The following is an 8,422-nucleotide window of genomic DNA, read 5'->3' as shown; positions in this document are numbered from 1 at the left end:
GCCATGGATGGCATTGAACAAGGTTCATTGAGAGTATGATTGTCCGTAACGGAATAATGGTTTAGCTTGACCGATATGCCATGAAGGAAACAAATATGACTCTATGTGTGCGTTAATGTGTGGAATTCTCCTTGGAAATGGCTACTATGTAGAGATTAGGTGTTATGAAGCATAAGGGATGGTCCATGATGGAGGTCTCTTGGAAATCTCAGAGAATGAATATCGTAATTTAAAATGGCCTAATTATTTGTGGATGTTGTAATGCATTGTGAATAATACCTAATGGCCTGATGGCCAGTATACCTATTCTGATGAATAAACGGATAATAATCCAGTGATGGCCTAAGTGCCAGTATACATATATATGTATGTACACCTTGTGACGGCCTGAGCGCCTAATTATCCGTGTTGAGGTAAATTATTAAATTTTTTTGTAAAAGGACAATGAGGCCGAATGAAATCCCCGATGATGGGAAGTATCTAAAGAGATTGTATGATTAGAGATTTAGCTAATGTACAACCTGAAGAATGAAATAAGAGTGTGGAATTATGTGTTTAGCAAAAGAGCTAAAATGTCAATTGACTTATATATATAACAGGTGTATATTGATATTACCATCTCTGTGCGGGTTAGGTGCCCGAAGTGTGTAGCCATCTCCGTGTGGATTATGTTCCCGGAGACTATTATTATGTTATATGAGTGATATGAGATGAGGGAGTATCCCGCAGTGATGAGACTGCTATTATAGTTGAGTTGGTCTACATGAGTGCACAAATAAGAAATGTTGGGAATACTAATAGAACACAGTCAGCAGGTGGTAGGTTATCATTAATGCATGGATTATATGGGTGGATTCTCTGATCGGTGGGTCATTACATCTGGGGCCCTGAGGACAGCAAGAGCTCGAGCGGTTAAAACCTGTGAATGTTGTTACCCACTGTATTGAGAGAGTTCTTCCATGTGATTAACGCAAAATATGAGGTCAGATGTTTGTAAATGAACAAAATATGTCAGATTTGGATATAAGAGATGAGGTATAATGGGTAAAAATTTTGTAGTGTGATAGTGAAGCACTATTGTGGGTGTAAAGTAAGTTCGATGAAATAATATCGGCTCCAAGTGAGGTTGTAAGTTTGTTGGAATCCTCGCCTTATGATAAAAGAGATAATAGTGTGATTTAGTGTTGACAGATGGAGTAAGTGTCCTTCTAAGAAGGCTGGTGATGATCAAGAATTCAGGTTAAAACGGTGAATTATAAGCCCTTATAAAAGGTAAATTGTGATGGAATCAAGCACGAATGTGTAAATATAGTTGGAAACTGGAATTGTAATTGGTTACCTAAAATTTGATAGCCTGACTTACGGGTGGAGTAGATTGAGGAGTGTTATATATAATCGCATATACCACTTATGGTGGAAAGTGTATGGAAAATGCACAATGCTGACGTTGTTTTGGTTAGGTACTAATAATATATGGTCGAGTGCTTGTGGTAACTTCGAATGTTCCGAGAGACTGATATACCAACCAGTGGTGAATTGTATAAGTAGGGGCAATGATGGATTTAGTTTTATGTGACTTGATAATCAAGTTTCAAAGATTCCTATAGGATGAGACTTGCATGTGAGAGGCATGGCATTTTTAAGGGTCCATCAGTTAGTAGTGAAATGGCTTGGTGTGGTTGTTTGATTCGAACAACCAAGATGATTGGTGGAAGTTAGTAAAGCTGTGAGTTTATAGTATTTTAAAGTGGACATCCATGATAAAAATGTCGATAATGAAGAAGTGAGGGTATAAATGAATGAAAAATGATGTTGAATCTATAATATTGTTACAGGATGATGAGTAAAAATGGTTACTTGGTGAAAACCTTAGGCATAAGACCTTTGATACGAAAGTCATTAATGAGTGTTGTGTTTAGACTGTGAGAGGTCTAAGTATGGAGTTGAGCTGGTTAAGTTGGTAAAGTTGAGATGGTTAAGCTAATAAAGAGTTTAACAATGAGTGTAAATTATAAATATGAGTTTGTAGATGGAAAAATTTCGTGAGTATTTGTGGTCGAAAGACCTTATAGGGCTAATCGAAAATATAAACTAGTATGGGTATTGCTAGTTTCGTATCACAAAGAGAAAGATATAGTTGTGAGTACCTAAAAAGAGGTGAAGACACGTGACAAGGAAAAATAAAGTAAATGAGTATAGAATTTAATGTGAATCGGAATTGTAGGATACGACAAAGTGCCTTTGAAACTAGAAAGCATGTGGTTGGGTGAAAGCCAAGAAAACAATGAAATGATAAGAGTAGTGACAGTAATGGAAAGAAATGGTTGTTGGGGTATTGTCAAAACAGTGAGGACCGCGAAAAAAGTTAAGTACTAAAGAAAGTGAGTTGGAAATACTCCAGGAATAACTAGTGAATGTGCATGAAAGCGATTAGATGCTTTTGAGAACGACCATGGGTCAGAAAGATGGATAAGGATGAGAATGAGGTAAATTGATACCGACAAATCCGTAATATTGTTATATTATTACCTACAAATTAGCGAAAGGGTAACGGGAGACCAGAAAAAGTGTAAAGTATTGTGAATTAAAAGGTCACAGAACCATGAGAGACAAGTGATTGTGAATGATCAAAGGATAATAAGTATCATAAAAAGGAGATCATGCTTGTGATAAAAGTAATGTGGTAAAGGAACACACTTGAGGATGCTACTTGGGAGCGGGATGATGAGATTCTCCGACTGTGTCCTCAGTTAGCGGATGAGTATGATTTAATTTTGCGGACAAAATTCTAAAAAGTTGGGGTGAGTATAACACCTCACAATTTTAAATAAATAAATTAAAATATTAAATGAGCAATCAAGTGATGAATTAGTGAAAATCCTAAAGATTAGGCCAAAATACAAAGAAAGGGCAAAACGGTAATTAGCCAACACGCAACCCTAGGAAGATAAAAATTGAGTAGAAGGTCTCAGATGGTAAAAATAACCCTGGAAATGGGTTCAGAACGAAAAATTGAGTGGATAGGCAAGTTTCAGAAAAATCAGTGAATAGTGTTTTTCGCGGGTAAAAATATCGCGTTACGATTGCACCGTAAAACGTGTCAGTTGAATTTTGAGCTCTAGGTTCCAAATATGAGTTATAAATGGTTTTTTGAGTTAGGAAATATGATTTTGATGAAATTTGATGGAATTGAGTCATTTTGGGAAAAATTGATGAATAGTGATTTTCCGGTGGAAAAATACTGCGGTATAATTGTACCGATAAGCGTGAAAATTTTATCAGTATTTTGGGGAAACAAAAATATGACATGAACAAGAAAAATACGTAGGTCATGAATTTGTGGTTGAAATTAGGTGATTGATTAAAGTTAAAACGCGTGTGGGACCCGCCTGTGACTTAAGTGAGTCAAACTCACCATTTCTTCACACTTTCTCTCTCCTCCCCTCCTTCTTCTTCACGCTGGAACAGCCTCCCCCATGCCCATTTCTTCTTGATTTTCTTTTCTTCACAAATCACTCATTTCTCCACCAAATCCAACAAAATTTGTGTTGAAATTTGTTGGAAAAGACCTTCTAAACACATTGGTACCACTCTTAAGCCTTGAAATCGCCTCTTTGTGGAGCATTTGGCAAAAATCAGATCCGAAAATTTGAAGAAAATTGGATGTTCATGGAGCTTTTGATCTTCCATTGCTTGGAGGAGTCTTGGGTTAGCTTCTAGCCTTTGTTGTGAGTATGTTTCCATCCCATTTACATGGTTTAATTGTGATTGAAATTTTGAAAACCTAAAGCTTGATTTGATGATGTGTTGTGTTAGGGAGCTCAATTGGAAAATGTGTATTAGATGATAATGCCTTAGAATGATGTATTAATGCTAGAAATGCAATGAAAATTTTAGGTGAAATGTGATGATTTTAACTTAGTGAATTTGAGGTCATGATTTTGGGACTTTGGAATTTTGTGTTGAGGCATTGTTTGATGAATTGTGGTATGATTATATGATGATATAATGTGGTTGTGTGAGATGTGGAGTGATTAGAAGTGAATGGAAATCCTAGAATTGCCATAGGATGCAACTTGGCCTTTAAAGGAAAGTTATGAAATTTATGTTGTTGGAAATTGTTTGAGTGATGAATTATGTGTTAAAAAGGTAATTAGATGGGTTGTGTGGTGGTTGGCAAGTGTTAGAATCAATGGAAAAATAATAAGCGGTTTAGTTGGCATAAAGAACCTAGAGTGAAATATTTCGCAATACGATGCGTAAATGTCGTAATACGGCGAAACGACAGTTGAAATGGCCTTATGGCAACCCAAGGATGGGTACTAAAATGAGAAAGAAAATTTAGAAAAATAAATCCCCAAATAACACATAGATGGCCGAACCTTCATTTTGCGGTTTTCGCGTTCTGATGTAATTTGACGCGAAAATGACGAAACGGCACTTGAATTGGCCTCTTGACAACTTAATGAGGCATAATAAAATGGGAAAGAAAATTTAGAAAAATAAATCTCAAATTAACACTCATTTGGCCGAACCATCAAGGGTGGATGGGGAGATTTTGTGATTTTGACGTTTTGACGTTATTTGACGCGTGCTGATGGTTGTATGTGATTTTATAGGTTGCCGTACATCGACTTGAATCCCGAATCTTGATTCAGTGAGTTGCCATTGGTCTTGGACCAAGTGGATTGAGGTAAGAAATTGGTTCATTGCATGTGTAATTATAAATTAACATGTATGGGTTGAACTGAGAGTGATTGGGAATGTCTTCTGTGTAGGCATTCCGCTGTGTACCGAGTTGAGGGATAAGCTGCTGCGGAGCTTGTGGAAACACGAATTAAGGTAACCTCTTGGTACTGGGGCTTGTTCCCCTTTTCTGTTCCACCTTGCCAGTTGATGGCAACGGTAGGAAGTGTGTATGAATAGTATAGAACACATGAGCATGCATGCATTATTGCTATGGGTACTGCGGTACCGAGTCTCTGGCCAGTAGACAGTTTTATTAGCCTTCGGGCATTTTCGGACTTCCGCTGGATAGGTCTCCAGGAGGGAGTTCCAGTTGACTGCGGTCATGGTGTGTGATCCGGGTAGGAGCACACTAGGAATGTCTTTGGCGTTTTGGTTGGTTTGGGCATCATGGTTGTGGTTTCTGTGAACACACCTTGGATGATACCCATAGGCTTATATATGCCGAGGGCGTACGTGGAATTGGGGTTACCATCCCGTATCGTCGTATTTTGTTTTCCTTATATTCCCCCTTCTCTAAATCCCTTGCTATATCCCGTTTTCAAAGTGGTTGTTGTATTCTATTGATATGCATCGAAGTGAACCATTGGGTGGAGTTTTCTCCAGAACCTCTTGGTTACTGAGATATATTCGTATATCTCACCCCGTCTCGGGGCATTTATTTCAGGAGGTAGCAGTGGAGCAGGAGCCTCGGGCAAGAGGCCCGCAGAGTGAGCGCTGGAGCGCTTCATATTTTGCATTTTGTTGGCCGTGTGGCCTAGGCTAGACTTAGGGCATGAACATGTCATTTGTATTTATTAGTAGCTTCATTAGCATCTTGTTCATGCCATTTTGCCTAAGTCTAGTAGTGATGTATTTGGTTATGTTGTCTTTTAAATTAAGTTGAAATTTTAGAAGAATGTAATTTGAAGTTTTAGTTTCAAGTTGTAATTTGTAAAGCCATATTGTAATAGTATTGATGCATGTCTAACTATGATGGAAGGGCCTTAGGCTTATCTTAGGTTATGATAATATGTATGATGGAAATATGCATGAAAAAGGTGTTAGTGATTGCAACTACTTAAGAATGATTAATATGGACTCTATGTTTAATAACTATAAACTGGATTGGGTTGTAAGTGCCCCAAGGCGTTGTTGGTCCTTGTGTGTGCCACCCATTGGATTATTACTGTATTATCATGTGTTTATTAGGTACAATTGAGGTTAAATGATCTTTTACAAATTTGGGATTATTGGAAAAACAAAGGAAACTCTGGCGAATTTTCTGTAGAATTGGCAGATTTTAGGCGAACTTCGGGAGAGCATATCTCCCTCCATAGAAGTCCCCTAGGGACGTGCCATACGCCATTTTGAAGGTTGAGATGTCCTCTACCTTGTGTCCAAATTTGAGGAAAATATGGGTTGATCTTCGGCCTGAAAAAAATAGAGAAACACGGACTGCCCATGTGCCCCTGCACCTGAGGCAGATTCTGGACCGGATTTGGGAAATTAATTCCCGCTTCGTTTCTCGGTCAAATTGAGCGTGTGATATATCAAAATGAAGTTTGAGGTGCCTAGTTTGTAGGATAAAAATTTGAGGGCAAATGGTTGAGTGGATTGAGTGCAGTAATTCGAGCAATGTGAGTGGTTTGGAGCTGTTTTTGGGGTTGTTTGGGCTAATCGCTTATCCAACTTCAAACGGCGATAACCGGAGCAAATGAGCTCCGAATTGAGCGTATTTTAGCTTGTTAAAAAGGGAATTAAGTAACACAAAGATATAATCTGAGAAGTAGGGTTGGTTGCGATCGGTTTGGTCGCAGAAAAACTTAGAGTGTAACATGTTCGAATTGGTATAAAACGTAAAGTTGGAAATTGGCTAAGTGAGTTTATGGGAACTCCTTAGTAACTTATAATAAGTAACGTAAGTGATAAAAACAGTTTAAATAAGTCTTCCGCAAGAGTTTACGGTTACGGTCACAGCTTTTAATTATTACGCCTTTTTATGATTTAAATGCTCGCGTAATAGTCGGAAAAAAATTTATTCTCGCTTTTATAAATGAACTGCTGTGATTGTAACTGCGCTTAATATCATAATTAATGTTAACAATACCGGTACGTAACGGGCTGTTACAGGAACCATACAATATCAAATGAACCCACAGGCCACAGGGCCTTTTTGCATGTGTAGTCCTTTTCTCTGTGATAAAGCCTAGATTAGCATTAACAGCCGCTACATTCACCAAATGATAATTAAACACAACAACAGCAGAAAAGTTAAAACAAAAATTTGGTGAGTGTGAAAAATTACTATATGTAGCTCTACTCAATGCGCTGGATTTAGATAATATAAGACGATTTGTCTCTCCCACATCATGTTAATAAATAAGTTAAAACCAGTAGTAGATATGGTGTAGCTTAATGATGACTACCTTTGTACTAAAAAAATAAAATGATGACTACCTGCAGGCTGCTTGCAAACATCAATCATATACACTAAATCAAAGACATATATGCAGATGCAGGTATGGACTTTTTTTCTTTTATACATTTCTCAACCGAGCATCTTATGCGTTTCTTTATTGATGCATGTATACGAGCACGCCAAGCATATATAATAACGATTATATATATTATGTGATAAAAATTCACATTTTTTTTATTGTATGTGATTGATTAATTATAAGAAAAGAACTATATATATATATGGAGTCCATTATTTATTTTTTATTTTAAGATAATTGTATGATTCCCTTTTAAGATTTACATCTCTTTCAGTGGAGTGATGGAGACGGTTGATCAGTTGGGGCATCAGCGTGGGACACCAAATTGATTAAACTTGACAAAGTGCATTCAGAAATGGTTTTCTCCTTCTTTAGGATTGGCTTTTTAGACAACTGTCTAGTCATTTCATCAGTTAAGATTCCACGTCTCGTTCTTATGATTATCTGTTTTATATACAAATTAATATGCATGTTTACAGACGTGGAGTATAATATATATGTTTCCCATATATAATAAGCCAAACATCATCAAAACAAGTTGAAAGGATGAGTAGTTATCGAACCATGGTTTAAGTCACACACACATATATATATATAGACTATATTCGGTGCAATTAATTAAAAGATAAAACTGAAAGTGAGTGCTTAAGGATCGATTATGGCCCCCCATTTGTGGATGCTGAAGTAATGGACTAGAACACGGCACTTAAACATATATATACATGTTCGATTCAATCCTTATCTGCTACCTAGCTCGCTCTGCTAATACTATACTTTCACTGATCGAAATGTATCACATATTAACCATTAATGTGGAAAGTCCATTTCCAATGATGCATATTAAAATATTAATCAAATGATTTGAATCAATATAATCATATTAGTTTAGCATTAATCTAAGGTTGTCGGGTCAAGTATTAAGCGATATATATATATAATAAGACTTTATATATAAAAAATATGACTTCAATAAGGTATAAAGAGAAGCGCAATTGTGAACGGTCAATAAAACAAATAATTATTTCATATGAAAAATTGTCTCTATAATCTGAAATTGTCATAGGGTGGGGGGATAATCTACTATATACTAACCTACAAGGTCTTCAGGCATATAAAATTGATTGAAAATAACATGTATCGGGTGACACTTACATGTCATTAATTATTAAAATTTAAAACATATACAATTAAAGCCT

General features: G+C 36.6%; 1 long non-coding RNA gene across 3 annotated transcripts; it reads left to right on the top strand.

Annotated features, from left to right (window-relative positions):
- Window positions 1–3,329: 3,329 nt before the first annotated feature.
- LOC133310671 (uncharacterized) lies at window positions 3,330–7,742 on the top strand. 3 transcript variants are annotated; one of them, XR_009751489.1, is made up of 5 exons: window positions 3,330–3,728; window positions 4,620–4,693; window positions 4,779–4,842; window positions 7,192–7,247; window positions 7,501–7,742. It is a non-coding gene; the product is annotated as an uncharacterized LOC133310671 (long non-coding RNA). The 3 variants fall into 3 exon arrangements; XR_009751487.1 differs by having other exon boundaries at window positions 3,330–3,732; XR_009751488.1 differs by lacking the exons at window positions 7,192–7,247; window positions 7,501–7,742 and adding an exon at window positions 5,414–5,783 and having other exon boundaries at window positions 3,330–3,732.
- The last annotated feature ends 680 nt before the right edge of the window (window positions 7,743–8,422 follow it).

This window comes from Gastrolobium bilobum, unplaced genomic scaffold (assembly GCF_033153095.1).
Source record: "Gastrolobium bilobum isolate Gb01-03AN ecotype WA unplaced genomic scaffold, APGP_CSIRO_Gbil_v1 utg142234, whole genome shotgun sequence".
NCBI classification, from domain to species: Eukaryota; Viridiplantae; Streptophyta; class Magnoliopsida; order Fabales; family Fabaceae; genus Gastrolobium; species Gastrolobium bilobum.
The sequence above is the reverse complement of the archived record's forward strand: the minus strand, read 5'-3'. Positions and strand labels throughout refer to the sequence as shown.